Raw genomic sequence first — 17,019 nt, 5'->3', positions numbered from 1 at the left:
GAAGGCCAGGAAAGGGAGAGGGGCTGCAATCAGCAGGGAACCGGCCACTTCTAAGGCCAGGAGAGCCACGCAGGAGTGTGAAGACGGCCTGGCCAGATGGCGGCTGGGGGACCGGGACCGACGACTGCAGCAGGCGGAAACAGGGCTGTCCAGCCGGGTGCATTCCCCAATCGCTCTAAACCCAACCACAGAGTTCCTTAAACACACATTCAAAAACACAACGTTGGCCACCTTTGCAGAAATGCATCTGACTTACGTGAAAAGGGAGAAAAGGGAGAACTCGGAGGGAACTCGAACCTTTCATGCTGGTAGTCTACAGGAAGGGCATGCTCGGGCACAACGTACCGAGGCCCACAGCACCCTGGCTGCCTCCACCCCAGTCCGTGGGGACCCCAGGCTGAGTCACACCCCAGAGACCCTATAATACAGCACATCTTCCCTCCTGCCCTGACTTCAAGGCAGAATCAAGGCAACGGAGTGTTCCAGGAGCTTCTCAAGAGCCCTTCCAGAATCACAACCAATTCCACACACCCTATGGGGTTAGCCCAAAATGTACACTGGAGTCCAGGTGATATGCACAGAGAACCTGGTCCAGGGTCACAGAGAAGCAAGGGCAGAAGTCACATCCTCTGTGGCAGCTGCCCCAGGCCTTGGCCATCCTGGCAGAGGCTTCTGAGAGTGAAATAACCCTGCTCTGTCCACCTCTGGTGTACGTGGGGCCACCCGTGGCCACTGAGAGGGTCACAGCCTCTCGGAGCTTGTGTGCAAGGTTTGGCAGTGACACATGTGAAAGGATGTGTTCCCTTTTCCTGGTGGAGGGAGGGTGGAGGTGTTGATTCTTCCCTTGCTCCGCTGACAGTTCCAGAGGACAGGGACCTCTCCCCACTCCCCTTCCACCCTTTGCATGGGGCTTACCTTGAAGCCAAACTTTGTTGGAGGAGGCAACTATCTAAAATGCAAATTAAAATACAAAATAAAAACTACCCCCTATGATGGTTAATTGTACATGTCACCTGGACTCTGCTATGATGTCATCCAGTTTTTGGTCAAACATCAGTGTAGATGTTGCTGTGCAGGTGTTTCTTAGGTGTGATTTACACTTAAATGGGGAGACTCTGCGTAAAGCTGATGATCCTCCATAACGTGGGTGGGCCTCGTCCAAACAGCTGAAGACCTTAAGGGAAAAAGCTGAGGGCCTCTTTGCACCTGGATATTGCCTGCAAAGGGCCTCCGGACTCCAGCTGCAACATCAACTCTTCCTGGGTCTCAGCCTGCTTCCTCCGAATTCAGAATTGGCAGCCTCCACAATCACGTGAGCCAGTTCCTTAAAATAAATCTCCCTCTCTCTCAACACACCCTATTGGTTCTGTGTCTCTGGAGATTCCTGACTAATACATACACCTCCACCCCAATCAAAGCAAAGGAAGAAACACAACTTGCGTGTACAAAATCCTTATCAGTGTGGTCTCCAGGGCAGGCGCAAAGCTGACTCTCCAAAATCTGTGAAGTTATCACGCACATGCACAAGTCTGCCTGATCCAACACAGGTATTCCATGACCCCTGGGCACAGACAACCCCAATGACTCCAGAGTCCAGGAGGATTTCAAGCTCATCGGTTTTGTAGAGACTGGTCCCTCCAGGAAGGATTTGTGGAAAAAGAAGAAAATTCTTTAAAATGGAACAGCTTGAGTAGATCAAGCTTTAGATAGGGATTTAAATACAGCACAGATCCTGGAGTTGGTGGGTCTTCAGAGCAAAGTGTACCTTCTGCGAGTATCTTCAAGGGTGAATCATCTCCCACCACCCCCCCGGCCTGGCCAGGACAGCACAGGTACAAGGAAGGGCCATGCTAGCTCTGGATGTAAAATTCTGGCTATCAAATCAGGTTCCAAGATGAAACTCACTGCTCTCTAAGCGTTCTAAGCGTTCGTTTTTCTCTCCCATGGAACAAAATTTCCCCAAGGGAGAGTGAAGAACAGGGCCTGACGGCCTTGGCTAAAGGAGTTTCTGAGCTACAGATACAAATCACAAATGTGCTTGTTTCAAAGTCACAGTAGCTATCACTGTCCATTTTTCTTATTTACAAGTAAAAAGTCTGAATGCCACAGTTCAAGGCCTGTGATTTCTGTCCCCACAGCCTTGCATTGGAGGTGAGGCAGTCATGATGAAGTTGGATGGGGGCATGGCCAGGTAAATGATACCTCAACGAGTTTCTGATGAACTGCACAAGTGCACACCAGGCTCAAACCAACACAAAGGTTAAAAAAAATCCCTATGTTCTCGAGACCATGTTCTGAGAGATCTTTAACACAAAAAATTCACAAAAATGCAAATCACCCATGGAGGGCTCTGAAATCTTATTAGATAGCCTGAGCTGCCATGTTTAAGCCCCACTCGTGGTGCTATGTTCTCCACTGGCTCCTACAGAGCCTCTGTGTGTAAGCCCCTCACCTATGGCCAAAGGGTCTCCAGAAATAAGATATAAAGAGACCAAATAACAAAACGGCAAATGTAAATCCTACCATATTAAGTATCTGCATTAAGAGTTATATGGAGTAGAGACTTCCCTGGTGGCCCAGTGGTTGGGAGTCTGCCTGCCAATACAGGGGACACAGGTTCGAGCCCTGGTCTGGGAAGATCCCACATGCCGAGGAGCAAATAAGCCTGTGCGCCACAACTACTGAGCCTGCGCTCTGGAGTCCACAAGCCACAACTACTGAGCCCATGTGCCACAACTACTTAAGCCTGTGCACCTAGAGCCCATGCTCTGCAACAAGAGAAGCCAGCACAATGAGAAGCTCTTGCGCAGCAATGAAGACCCAAGGCGGCCAATAAATAAAATACATAAATTTTTTAAAAAAAGAGTAAATGGAGTAGATGATCAAAAGGCAGACAATGATAGACTGGATAAAAAAAAAAACATGAACCAGTTATATGCTATGAGAGACAAACTTTAAATTCAAAGATACAGGGGGGTGAAACCAAAAGGATGGAAAAAGGTACAGCATGCAAAGAGACACCAAAAGTGGCCAGAAGTAGCTATACTAATATTAGACAAAATAACTTGAAAACAAAAATCATTACTAGAAACATTATGATGAAATGGTCACTCCATCAGTGAGCTGTAACAACTATAAACATATTCACCTAATAACACAACCTCGGAATACATGAAACTGCAGAGAACATGATCTCACATGTGGAAAATCCTAAAGATTTCACAAAAAAAACTGTTAGAACTAATAAATGAATTAAGCAAAACTGCAGGATACAAAAGCAACATATAAAAATCAGCTGCATTTCTATACATTAGCAATGAACACTCCAAAAAGAATATTAAGAAAACAATTCCATTTACAATAGCTTCAAAAAGAAAAAAATTTAAGAATAAATTTAACCAAGGAGGTAAGTGAGCTGTATGTTAAGTTACAAAACATGGACTTCCCTGGTGGTCCAGTGGGTCCTGGGTTCGATTCCTGGTCAGGGAACTAGATCCCACATGCATGCCACAACTATGAGCCCACATGCCACAACTAAAGATCCTGCATGCCGCAACTAAGACCCAGTACAGCCAAAATAAATAAATAAGTAAATATTAAAATGTTTTTATAAAACACTACTGAAAGAAATTAAAGACACAAATAAATGGAAAGATATTCCATGTTCATGAACTTGAAGACAATATTGTTAAGATGACAATATAGGTAATTCCCTGGCTGTCCAGTGGTTATGACTCCACACTCTCATTGCCAGGGGCCTGGGTTTGATCCCTGGTCGGGGAACTAAGATCCCGCAAGCCACATGGTGCAGCCGAAAAAAAAAAAAAAAAAATGACAATATCATCCAAAGCCATCTATAGATTCAATGTAATCCCCTTCAAAATTCCAACAGCACTTTTTGCAAAAATAGAAAAACCCATCTTAAGATTAATATGGAATCTCAAAGACCCAGAATATTCAAAACAATCTTGAAAAAGAACAACAAAGCTGGGGGTCTCACATTTACTGATTTCAGAACTTACTATAAAGCTATAGTAATCAAAATAGTGTGGTACTGGCATAACGACTGACACCTTGACCAATGAAACAGAATAAAGAGCCCAGAAATAAACCCTTGTGTATATGGTCAAATGATTTTCAACAAGGGTGTCAAGACCATTCACTGAAGGACAGTCTTTTTAACAAATGGTGCTGGGAAAACTGGATATCCACATGCAAAAGAATTAAACTGGACCATCACCTTACACTATATATAATAATTAACTCAAATGAACAAAAAACCTAAACAGAAGAGCTAAGATTATAAAACTCTTAGAAAAAAACATATGAGAAAAGCTTCATGACACTTGATTTGGCAATGATTTCTTGGAGATGACACCAAGAAAGAAAAAGTAGATAAACTGGACATAAAAATTAAAAATCTTTGTGCACCCAAGGACACTATCATAAGAGTGAAAAGATAACCCATAAAATGGGATAAAATATTTGCAAACCATATATATCTGATAAGGAATTGCTATCCAAAATATTTAAGGAATTCCTACAACTCAACACTAAAAAAACCAAACAACATGATTAAAAACTGGACAAAGGATTTGAATAGACATTTCTGTAAAGAAGATACACAAATGGCAGATAAGTACATGAAGAGATGATCGACACCATTAAGCATTAGGGAAATGCAAATCAAAAACAGAATGAGATACTACTTCACACCCATTAGGGTGGTTATTATTAAAAAAACAAAAACAAAAACAAAACAAAGAAAACAAGCGTTGGTGAGGATGTGAAGAGATCGGAGCCCTTGTGCACTGCTGGAACACAGAAAAGGTCGTGAAGCTGCTATGGAAAACAGTATGACAACTGCGCAAAGAAAGTAAACATTGAATTACCATATGATCCAGCCATTCCAGCTCTGCGTATATAATCTAAACAATTGAAAGCAGGGTCTCAATGAGATATCCACTCACCAATGTTTATAGCAGCATTAAGCCATAGCAATGCTTAACTGCTGTCTGGAATAGTCACATTCATAGACAGGAAGCAGAATGGTTGCTTGAGCTTAAGGAATAAGGGAATGGGGAGTTAGTGTTTAAATGGGTGCAGACACAGACATGGAAAACAAACTTATGGTTACCAAAGGGGAAGTGGGGGGGAGGGATAATTGGGAATTTGAGATTAACAGAAACACACTACTATGTATAAAATAGATTAACAAGGACCTTCTGTATAACACAGGGAACTATGTTCAATATCTTACAATAACCTATATTGGAAAAAGATCTGAAAAAGAATAGATGTGTGTGTGTGTATTTATAAAAAACAGAATCACTCTGCTGTATACCTGAAACACTGTAAATCAACAATACTTCAATAAATAAAGAAATAAATAAGTGCAGAGGTTCAGTTTGGGATGAAGACTGAATGGTGATGGGTAATGGTGATGGCTGTACCACAATGTAAATGTACTTGATGCTACTAAACGGTACACTTAAAACGGTTAATTTGGGGTTATTTATATTTTATTATAGTAAAAAATAATCAGGCAAGGTGATTTCCCCAATTTATTTTTGTTTTTAAACATTTTTTCAGCTATTCCATTTTATTTTCCCCTTCATATAAATTTTAGAGTCAGCTTGTCTTTTATCTATAAAAACATCTTGCTGAGACTTCTAATAATTAAACATAAATATCTTCTGACCCAGCAAGAACACGTCCAGATTTCTATCCAAGACGTTATAACATATGCCCACATAAAGACGTGCACATGAGTCTTCATAGCAGCAGTGACTCAAAACAGGCAAAAAATGGATCTAATGAATGGTTAAACAAAACATGATACATCCATGCAAGCACATACTAGAACAGGAATAAACTCCAAAAACATTATGCTAAGTGAAGGAAGCCACACATGAAAACCACGAACTGGACACTTTCATTTATGTTAAATGTCCAGAAACGGCAAATCTATAAAAGAAAGCATATTAGTGATAAGCTGGAAAAGGGCCTAGGAATGGGGATTAACCGTGAAAGGTCCTGAGCAATCTTATGAGGGTGATACGTATGTTCCAAAACTAGGTTATTGACGATGCCGCCCAACTCTGTAAATCTACTGAAAATCACTGCACACTTAAAGTAATTAAATTTTATAGCATGTACATTATACCACAATAAAGTTAAAATATTTTTTTGCTGCAGTATTTGATTGGAATTGTGATCTATAGATCAATTTGGAGAAAACTGACAACTTTACTATGTTGAGTGTTCCAAGTCATGACCATAATGTCCTTCTCCATTTACTTACATGATCTTCAATTTATTCATCAGCATTTTGTAGTTTTCAGCATACAGATCGTGTACAAGTTTTATTACATTTATATCTAAGTATTTGATTTTTTGAAGCTGCTGAAATGGTACTTTTTAAAATCTCACTTTCTAATTGCACACTGCTGGGATATAGAAATAAGACTGACTTGCATGTGTTGACTGTATTTTGTGACCTTGTTAACTTCACTTACTAGTTCTAACAGTTTTTTCACAGATTCCTTGGATTTTCTGTGTAGATAATGCCATCTGCAAAAAGGGAAAATTTTATTTTCCCTTTCCAATCTGCCTTTTATTTATTTTTCTGGCCTTATTGCCCTGGCTAAAATAAAGTTTTTAAATTACATATATGTAATTAACCCATACTATACTTGTTTTGGTTGCAAAAACAATGAGAGTAGTTAGGACTGGTTAGTTATATAAAAGCTTGAGAAAACACAGCATGAATAGAAACAGCCCCTTATACAGTGCATTTCCTATATATATTATCTCATTTGATCTTCATAACAACCTGATAGGTAGTCCAAGCAACAAATGTACCAGGGCTCAGGTGATCAACAACAGTCAAAGTGGATTTTGCCAGGACCCAACTTGATCTCACCTCCCAAAGCCTGTCTTTCTTCCCACTGGCTAGTGAACAGCCCCAGAAACTGACTGAGCTGATCCCTCTATACACTGGTAAAAGGGTAACACAGATCAAAAGCCAGGACAGAGACTGCACACAGTGAGAGGGGCTGAGGGAACACTGGCCCACCTGGGGAGTGGGGGCAGGTGCTCCTGGAGTGGTACCTGAGCAAGCACAGTGCCTTCACAAATCAGAGGTGAGTTATTCAGTAGGTGTGTGAGGGTCATGCCCCAGGGTCTGACATTTTGGGGAAGGCATTTCTGCAGCTTCTTTCTAATTTTTAACTTATGAGTGTGCAGTCAGATGGTTGGATTCAACATCTGGCTCTACCACTTAGGAGGCATGTAACTTTAGGCACATACTACACCTCTTTGTCAGTCTCCTCACCCATAAAGTGGGAATAATAACTGCACCTACCTCTGAGGGTTGGGAGAATAATCAGTTTGTAAAGTACTCAGTAGTTAGCAAACTACAGCCCATGGTCTGTTTTTATACTAAAGTTTAACTGGAACACAGCCACACTCATTCATTACAAATTGTCTATGCTGACTTGGTGCTACCCCAGTGGAAGTGGAGAGGTTGTGATAGAAACCATATGACCTGCAGAGCTGTAGAGAGTCACCATCTGGACCTTTACAGGAAAAGTAACCCTGGCTTAGAACAACGCTGGAGCAAAATAAGTACTCAAGAAATGTTAGCTATTATTTAAACCCTAATTAATTCACTTCCAGAATGATAAACTTGAGTACTTACATAAAGATATACACACAAGCACTGACTATGGGGGTGACAAACGTAAAACACCAATGTCAATTAACAGGTGGCTGATTAAATAAATTATGGTACATCTATACTATGGAGCACTATACAGCCATTAAAAGGAATGTGTATATATACTGTATATGCCACATGTTTAGACTTCCAAGATCTTTATATAATCCAAGATCATTACGTGAAAAGGTGTGATGATACATGCAATATAACCTCCTTACGTTACAAAAAGAACACACACAAACAAAACCTATATGTATGCAAAGAAAAGGCTGCCTATCAAGATAGAAGTACTGAGGGAATTTCACTTTTAGTATTTGTAGTTGAGTACTGTTTGAATTTTTTAATAAGCTAAAGTCTGTAATTTTTCTCATGACTTAAAAGCGTCATTTGAATGACTCAGGTTGTATCCTAGTGGTACAAGTTTTAAACGTTAATGTCTTTACCCCTCAGGAACAAACTAGTGTATGGATGAAGCGCAAATGTATTATGCTAAGTGGACTAACCAGACTCAAAAACCACATATGACATTATGGAAAAAGCAAAACTGTAGGAATGGAGAACAGATCAGAGGTCAGAAGTTGGAAATGAGGTTGCCCACAAAGGGACAGCAAGAAGGAGTTTGGGGGGGGTGACAATTGTCCTGTACCTTGACTGTGGTGGTAGTCACATGACACTAAGCATTTGCTAAAACTCACTGAACTGGGGACTTCCCCGGTGGCACAGTGGTTAAGAATCCCCCTGCCAATGCCGGGGAGGCGGGTTCAATTCCTGGTCAGAGAAGATGCCTCAGAGCAACTAAACCCAAGCGCCACAGCTACTGAGCCTGTGCTCTAGAGCCTGCGCACCACAACTACTGAGCCCAAGTGCCACAGCTACTGAAGGCCGTGCGCCTAGATCCCACGCTCCACAACAAGAGAAGCCACTGCAATAAGTCTGCCCCCCTCCACCCCCCGCAATGAAGAGTAGCCCCTGCTGGCCACAACTAGAGAAAGCCCGCAGCCAGAAACGAAGACAAAACGCAGCCAATACATAATTAATAATAATAATAAAAACTAACTGAACTGCACACCACAAAGTGAATATTACTATGGCAATTTAAAAATAAATTTAAATAAACACACATACAAAAACACTTGGGAAATACCTTCTTTGAGCGACCTTTGAGCACACAAATGTACGTATCAAGATAGGAAATGTTTTCCACCTCATCTCCCTGGCTCGCCTCTGACACAGAGATGAGGCCCCTGCGCGAAGGCAGCGCTGGCACCATCTTCCCAACTGAATTCCCAGGAACGCAAACCGGCCACGGCTCTGATCATTTCCTTCGGGCTCCGTGCGTATAGACCTGCGCTTTACCCGGGAAACCGCGAAAGGCCCTCAGGGAGAAGGGATGGCAGGCAGCGGCGCCCCAGCCCCGCGGCCCGAGCCCCGAGCCTGAGCCGCTGGTGAGTTGCTCAGCACAGCAACCGGAGCGAGGCAGGGGAATCACGGCTGCTTCCATTACGGATCGCTGACGGAATCACGATGACAACGGCCAAGAAACACCGCCGGGCTCCCCAAGTCCTGGCAAAACCCTGCATAAAGAGGCGCACAGCACCCTCCACCACTGGGAAAGGAACCCCCCAGGGTCTCAGGCACCCACAGAAGCGCAGACCCTGCACCAAGGGGCTTCGTAAGCAATCGCTGTCGGCCGTTCAGACCTGACACTAGAGTGGACGTGATCCGGACACCTCTCTCGGCCGAGAAAACGCTCCTTAAACCCCATGTCCAAATTACCCTTCCACCCTTTTCTCCCGCCCCCCCCCCCCGCCCCCCCCCCCCCCAAGCGCTGCGAATTAGGAGCAGGCATTTCAGGCGTAAAACACACAATTCAGTCTGGCTGTGCTGAACCGCGCTGCGCGATAACAAGCCCGGCTCCTTAACAAAGCCCCAAACTCCCCTCTCCAAGAATCTGCAAAATGGTCTCGCTCGGCCAGTCTCCCTCCTTCCCTCAGACACGGGCACAAAGCACGACCTCAGCGCAGACCGCCCGCTCCTTACTTTCCAACCAAAACTGCAAAATCCCAGAGCACCCCTCCCCACTGGAGCGCCGCCACGTACCCGGGGCGCCCGGGCAGGGGTTCGCCACTCCGGGGCCGGAGCGCGCTGGCCAAGGCGATCCCGGGAGGCCGCGCCGCCGACGAGGCCGCCCCGCGGAGCTCCAAGTCCCGGCTGCCGCGGGGCCCCGGCTGGGAACCGCCGTCTTCCCGCTCCCCGCCCCGGCCGGGTTTCGAGGGAGGCCCGGATCCCACCGGGACCGAGGGGCCGCGCGGAGCGGGGGGTGGGGTGTGGCGGCGGCAGCGTTCCTTACCTGGGTCCGCGACGGCGGCTCCGGGGTCCCAGGCGGGCCCTGGGAGTTTCCTGGCCAAGTGAGTCACTCGGGCGGGTCGGGAATGTGCCAGGAAACACCCGGCCTCCTCCCCTTCCTCCCGGGGCGGGGGCTCTCCCGGCTCGGCCCCTTCCTCCCGGCGCTCCTCCCTCCGCGCTCCAGCCGCAGCCCAGTCGGTTCGCTGCTCAGCGCCGTGCTCCCTCCCGCGACCCCACCGCTCGGCCCTGTGCCCGGCCGCGCGCCCCTCCGGCCACCGAAAATGCTCCCCAGGGAGGAGAGCCTCCAGGGCCACCTGCAGGCTTGGGAGACCTCAGCTCTGCCTGGGCCCACGGGAGTGGGGAGGGTGGGAGGCTTCCTCTTGCGAGCTGCCCGGTTTGGGCCCTAAAAAAAGCAGGGGATGCGCACCCTGTCCCGAGGCTCCGCGGGGTCAGGGCAGTGGGTGAGAGGAGCTGGAAGGGACTCGGGGGGAGGGACGTCCAGGCGCGCTGGCCCGGCGCCCCACAGCAGGGGAGGAGCTGCACACACCTGCGCTCGGTGCGCCGGGCCCCGAAAGCGGCCGAGTGCCGGGTGCCACTGCGACAAGCCGCCAGAACCGAGCCAACCGGGAGAAAGTGACCTGGTGTGGCCCGTGAAGTGATCGCATCGCCCCTTTGAGGCAGGGGCAAAGGCGTGCGCAGGCTTCTGGGAATGGCTGACAGAAGAAATCGTGACGAACTAGCCCCAAAACACAATCTCAAGAGAGGCCGATTGAATAGGACGTCTTGTGGAATTGGTGAATGGAGTGAGCTTGTCGCAAACATGCTAAGGAGAAACATTTCCCTAAGCTACCCTCCCACCACCACCTCCCCCACCAGTTATAAGGGAAAGCAGTAAAGCTGCGCAGCAGGTACTCTAACCTGGCCACGTGACTATGAAAACCACAAGAAGTTTGATTACCTCCTGGCTGTCCTCTAGATGGTGCAAAGGCCTGCAAAACATGGGTTTCGAGTGATCTGGTTCCCAGCCACCCCACACATCTTCAATCAGCAGAATACTGCATCTCTCTGTCCAGGGCTGAGTCTCAAAGTTAGATTCCCAAGGGTTGTGTATTTTGTTTGTTTGGGGGTTTTGTTTGTTTATACTGTAGGTTAAGTGACAAAATACAAATTCAAGGAATATTGTGATAACTTTAAAAATATTGCAATCCCTAGAGCAACTTATAAAAAATAAGTAAAAAATCCAAGAGAAATAAAATAGAATGCTAAGATATAAATCTGAGGAAAGCGCAAAGGAGCAAAAAGCACATGAGACAGTAACAAACAGCAAGCTGTTACGCTTAAATCCAATGATGTTAGTAATTACATTAAATGTAAATGAACTAAACACCTCAAAGAAATTGTCACATTGGATAAAAACAAAACCTAAATATATGGCTGTTTAAAAGAAGCATACTTTTAAGGACACTCAGGACACAAAGAGGTTAAAATTTTAAAAGATGAAAAACCATCTACCATGCCAATGCTAACCATAAGAAAGCTGGTGTGACTATATTAATATCAAAGTAGACCTCAAGGGACTTCCCTGGTGGTCTAGTGGCTGATACTCTGCACTCCCAATGCAGGGGGCCTGGGTTCCATCCCTGGTCAGGGAACTAGATCCCACATGCCACAGCTAAGAGTTCGCATGCCACAACTAAAGATCCTGCATGCCAACAACTAAAGATACCATGAGCTGCAACTAAGACCCGGCCCAGCCAAATAAATACATAAATATTCAAAGTAGACCTCAAGACAAGGAGTGTGACCAGAAATTGGAAGTAACATTTGATAAAGATAAATGGGTCAATTAATTCATAAAAAAATGACAATTTTTAGTGTATGTGCACCAAATAAGCTTTGAGATACTTTAGAAAAATTGAATCAGAAGAAATAGGCAAACACTCATAATTAGAGATATAACACCCCTCTCGTAGTAATTGATAGGACAGGCAGATACCAAAATAAGTAAAGATACAGAAAAAATTTAAAGCAATTGACCTATTTGCCCTTAACCCTCACAAAACAAAATATAGACTATGCTGTATTTGATGAAAGATGTTCAAAATCTTTATACTGAACCCTAAAGGTATTACTGAGAAGAATTAAATTTTTCTAATATCATGCACAAAATATAATATATGTTAGGAAATAAAACAAGTTCCAATAAATTTCAAAGGGTTGCGATCATATGGAACTTTCTCTGACCACCACGAAATTGAACTGAATAGCAGTAAGAAAAGATAACTTTTTAAATGCCTAAATGTTAGAGAACTAAATAATACACTTATAAATATTCCTTTGATCAAAGAAGAAATCACAATGGAAGTTGGAAAATATGTTAAACTAATGAAATAATGAAAAAATAACATCAAAATTTGTGAGATGCAGCTAAATGAATGCTCAGAAGGAAAGTTAATATACCAAATATATACAGCAGAAAACAAGAAAAGTTTAAAATCAATTATCTAAACTTCTATCTCAAAAAAGTTACAAAAACAGAAGCAAATTAAATCCAAAGAAAGTACAAATGAAGAAATAATAAAAATAAGAACAGAGGTCAGGGACTTCCCTGGTGGTCCAGTGGGTAAGACTCTGTGCTCCCGATGCAGGGGGCCTAGGTTCTATCCCAGGTCGGGGAACTAGATCCCACATGCAGGTCGCAACTAAGACCCACACAGCAGAAAGAAAGAAAGAAAGAAAGGAAGGGAGAAAGGAAGGAAGGAAGAAAGAAAGGAAGAACGAACAGAGGTCAATGAACTAGAAAACATGAACAAATAAGAAAATCCACCCTCTCCCCCCAGGGATAAATTAGGAGCTTGGGATTAACAGATACATACTACTATATATAAAATAGGTAAACAACAAGGATTTACTGTGTAGCACAGGGAACTACATTCAGTATCTTGTAATAACCTATAATGGAAACGAATCTGAAAAATTGATATATATATTGAGAGAGAGATATATATATATAACTCAATCACTTTGCTGTATACCCGAAAGTAACACAATACTGTAAACTGACTATACTTCAAAAAGAAAGAGAGAAAGAAAGAAAATCCCCCCTCTGGAAAAAAAAACCGGCTTATTAAAAAAAAAAAAAAAAAGAATTGTTACACCCTAGCAAAACTGTTTTTAGAAAAACATAAATTATCAACAACACAAATTAAAAAGGTGACACCAATAGTTTCTTACCAAAAATAAAAAGGTATAAAAAGTATTGTATGAAAAACTTCATGGTAATAAATTTAATAATTCAGAAGAAATAGATATCCTGAAAAATATGACTTTCCAAAACTGACACAAGAAAAAATTAGAAAATCTGAATAGTCCTATATTGATAGAAGAAAACAATTGAATCTGTAATTTAAAACCATCCCATAGGGACTTCCTAGGTGGTGCAGTGGTTAAGAATCCACCTGCCAATGCAGGGGACATGGGTTTGATCCCTGGTCTAAGAAGATCCCACATGCCGCGGAGAAACTAAGCCACAACTATTGAGCCCATGTGCCACAACTACTGAAGCTCACTCGCCTAGAGCCCATGCTCCGCAACAAGAGAGGTCACCACAATGAGGAGCCTGCACACCACAACAAAGAGTAGCCCCCACTCGCCGCAACTAGAGAAAGCCTGTGTGTAACAATGAAGACCCAACACAGCCAATAAAATAAATAAACAAACAAACAAAAAAACCCATCCCATAACGAAAATCTCCAAGGGTATATAACTTCACTGGTGAATTGTATAAAATTGTTTAAGGAAGACACAATACCAATTTTACAAAGCCACAGTAATTAAAATAGTATAGTCTTGGCATAAGGATGCACAAATAAATCAATGGAACACAATAGTAAGAAATAATCCCTGCTATAGACTGAATGTTTGTGTCTCCCCAAAATTCATATGTTGAAACCTAACCCCCAATGTCTTGGTGTTTGGAGGTGGGGCCTTTGGAAGGTGATTAGGTAATGAGAATAGAGCCCTCACAAATGTGATTAGTTTCAGTAGAAAAGAGACTCCTGAAAGAGCCTTCAGCTCTCCCACTATGTGAGGTTAGAGTTCTATGAAGCAGCAAGTGGGCTCTCACCAGACACCAAATCTGCCAGCACTTTGCTCTTGGACTTCCCAGCCTCCAGACTCTGTAAGAAATAAATTTCTATAGTTTATAAGCCACCCAGTCTATGGTATTCTGTCATAGCAGCCCAAGTGGACCAAGATAAGCCCACACCTCTATACTCAGCTGATTTTTAACAAAGATGCCAAAGGAATTAAACAGAGAAAGGGAAGTGTTTTTTTATTTTAATGGTGCTAAGTAATTGCATAACTGTGGAAAAAGCTGACTCCCTTGTCCACATCATATGCAAAAATTCAGACCTAAATGTGAAAGCTAAATACACAAAGTTTCTGGAAGGAAACATAGAGAACAATTTCACAACCTTAGGTTAGAGGTGGAAAAAATGTCTTAAAACAGAAACTAATCTCTTTGGTCAGTACCTTTAGAAAAAAATGATAAACGATTTGGTCAAAAAATTTTAAACTTATCAAAAACAATGTTAGGAGAGTGAAATGCCAGACTGGAAGACAGTCTTGGTACACAGATAACCAACAAAGGATGTGTATCCAGAATATACAAAGACCCCCTACAAATCAACAATAAAATGCCAACCCAATAAAAACGGGACACTTCAAAAAAGAAACTACTTTGGAAGTCTCTTGTCAGGTTAGGTATACATATATGCTATGTACAGTAATCCTACTTCTATGTATTTACCTAAGAGAAATGATGGTTCATCTCTACATAAAGACTTGTACATGAATATTCTTATGAATTTCATTCATCATAGCAAAAAACCAGAAACAACTCAAAGTATATAATTAGGAAGTAGACAAATTGTGGTATATTCATACAATGGAATATTAGTAATAAAAAGGAAAGAATGATTGATCCAAGTAATATCACAAAACTGCATGAATCTCAAAATTATTATGTAATTTTACGAGGTACAAAAGATGATATTGGTTGATGAGCAAGAAAGAAAAGTAGGACACTCCAGGCCCTTTTCCCCCCAAGTAAACATACTGATCTAAGTAGTTTTGTGAGAACTCGAGACACCAGTTAAGGCTCTGCAGCAACCAAATGAACGCACAACCAAGAAGCAGCCGCACTCAGAACATTCCAAACAAAAATTTCATGGCATTGTTGATCACCCTTGCTCACCCCCACCCAGGCATGCCTCAGACAGAGGAAGTCACTTGATTCCTGATCCCTCCCTTAGGGTGGAAGGAAGTTGTCTACACTGCTCTGACAGGTCTGGGGCCTCTTGGAGGGGCTGGTTTTGTCTCCCCTGGCTCAGAACGCTGACAGGAATGGTGGATTGTTTTGGGTATGGTAACAGGGAAGAGCTAAATGGGACTCCCTGTTAGAGTGGTTTGTTTTACATCAACCTTTGCTGCAAGATTAGAATGTTGCTTATAGCCTGAAATATACAGGATAGCCCATTCACCAGCCTCTGACCTTTGAGGGTGTAACACTTTTCCATTCATATAAAGTTGCAGAACAGAGAATAACATTGGCCTTGTTGGAGGTTTACAGGAACATCGGGACCTGACCTAGGTGGACAGCTGCAAGAACAAAGGATTCTGGCACCAAGAAGTCTGCAACAACCACAACAGCCCCTTCCCTTTGTAGTATAAAAGAAGCCTGAATTCTAACTCAGGAAAGATGGGTTTTTGACAGACACGAGTCTGCCATCGTCTCTGTCTGCCAGCTTTCCGAGTAAAGTCGTATTCCTTGCCTCAACACCTCATCTCCAATTCATTGGCCTGTCATGCAGCGAGCAGAGCAAGCCTGGACTCGGTAACAGTATCAGACTGGTGGCTGATGATAGCAGTGTGGTGCCAGGGCATGGTGGAGAGTCTCAGGGGGATTCCTGACCTATGGACACCTGGGGGTGAGAGACTGTGGGTGGAGGAATACAATAGAATATCCAAGACCCTGAGAAGAAAAAGGGTGAGACTCTTAGGCACGTAAAGTATTTTGAAAAGCAGCTGTGTATATAGAGGAATTAGTGGAAAAAAGCACACACACAGGCCCAAGGAAGATGCACCACCTGAAAAGTGCCAAGAAGACCCTGAGCCTCATGCTGCACTGACTAGGGGACTGACACGTGCAGAGTCAGGCTGCAAAGACTGGGGGAGGTATCTGTGAAATGACCAATTTTCAACAGATGCCTGACCCATTCAAATTACCCTAAAAAAAGGCTTCAGAGAATTCCCTGGTGGCGCAGTGGTTAAGAATCCGCCTGCCAAGGCAGGGGACACAGATTTGAGTCCTGGTCCAGGAAGATCCCACATGCTGTGGAGCAACTAAGCCTGAGTGCCGCAACTACTGAAGCCTGCGCACCTAGAGCATGTGCTCCACAACAAGAGAAGCCACTGCAATGAGAAGCCTGCACACCGCAAGGAAGAGTAGCTCCCACTCACCACAACTAGAGAAAGCCTGCACGCAGCAACAAAGACCCAATGCAGCCAAAAAATTAAAAATTGAAAATAGGGAAATAAAGTAAAAATTTTTTTTTAAAAGGCTTCAAATTTACTTGACAAACACTTTGAAACAACTGTCTTAATGATTCAGCTTGATGACCTAAGTTGGAACACATACAGAGAACTAAAGGAAATCAGGAAATCAATATATGAACAAAGTGAAAATATCTACTAGTGAGAGAAAATATAGAGATCTGGTTTCTGATCTAGCATATCAGGAGCTTGAAAGTTGTCACTGTGTCCTAACAAGTAAAAAAGCTAAATAGACTGAAAATCAACAACTCTTCTTAGATCCATTAGAGAAGTGAGGTCACAGAGCAAATTGCTGACCGTAAATGAGAGAGACAGAGAAGTAGATCCAGGGAATC

General features: G+C 43.3%; 1 protein-coding gene across 4 annotated transcripts in view; it reads right to left on the bottom strand.

Annotated features, from left to right (window-relative positions):
* Nucleotides 1–10,176, bottom strand: part of CYFIP1 (cytoplasmic FMR1 interacting protein 1) — a 107,567-nt gene extending 97,391 nt beyond the window's left edge. For 3 of the 4 annotated variants that reach the window (XM_057743774.1, XM_057743776.1, XM_057743777.1), the window contains exon 1: nucleotides 10,074–10,176. The gene's annotated coding sequence lies outside the window, so the exon portion shown is untranslated. The remainder of the gene's footprint in view (nucleotides 1–10,073) is intronic. The other variant, XM_057743775.1, reaches the window with a different exon arrangement.
* Nucleotides 10,177–17,019: the final 6,843 nt, after the last annotated feature.

The sequence above is a fragment of the Hippopotamus amphibius genome, chromosome 8 (assembly GCF_030028045.1).
Source record: "Hippopotamus amphibius kiboko isolate mHipAmp2 chromosome 8, mHipAmp2.hap2, whole genome shotgun sequence".
Taxonomy (NCBI): Eukaryota; Metazoa; Chordata; class Mammalia; order Artiodactyla; family Hippopotamidae; genus Hippopotamus; species Hippopotamus amphibius.
The sequence above is the reverse complement of the archived record's forward strand: the minus strand, read 5'-3'. Positions and strand labels throughout refer to the sequence as shown.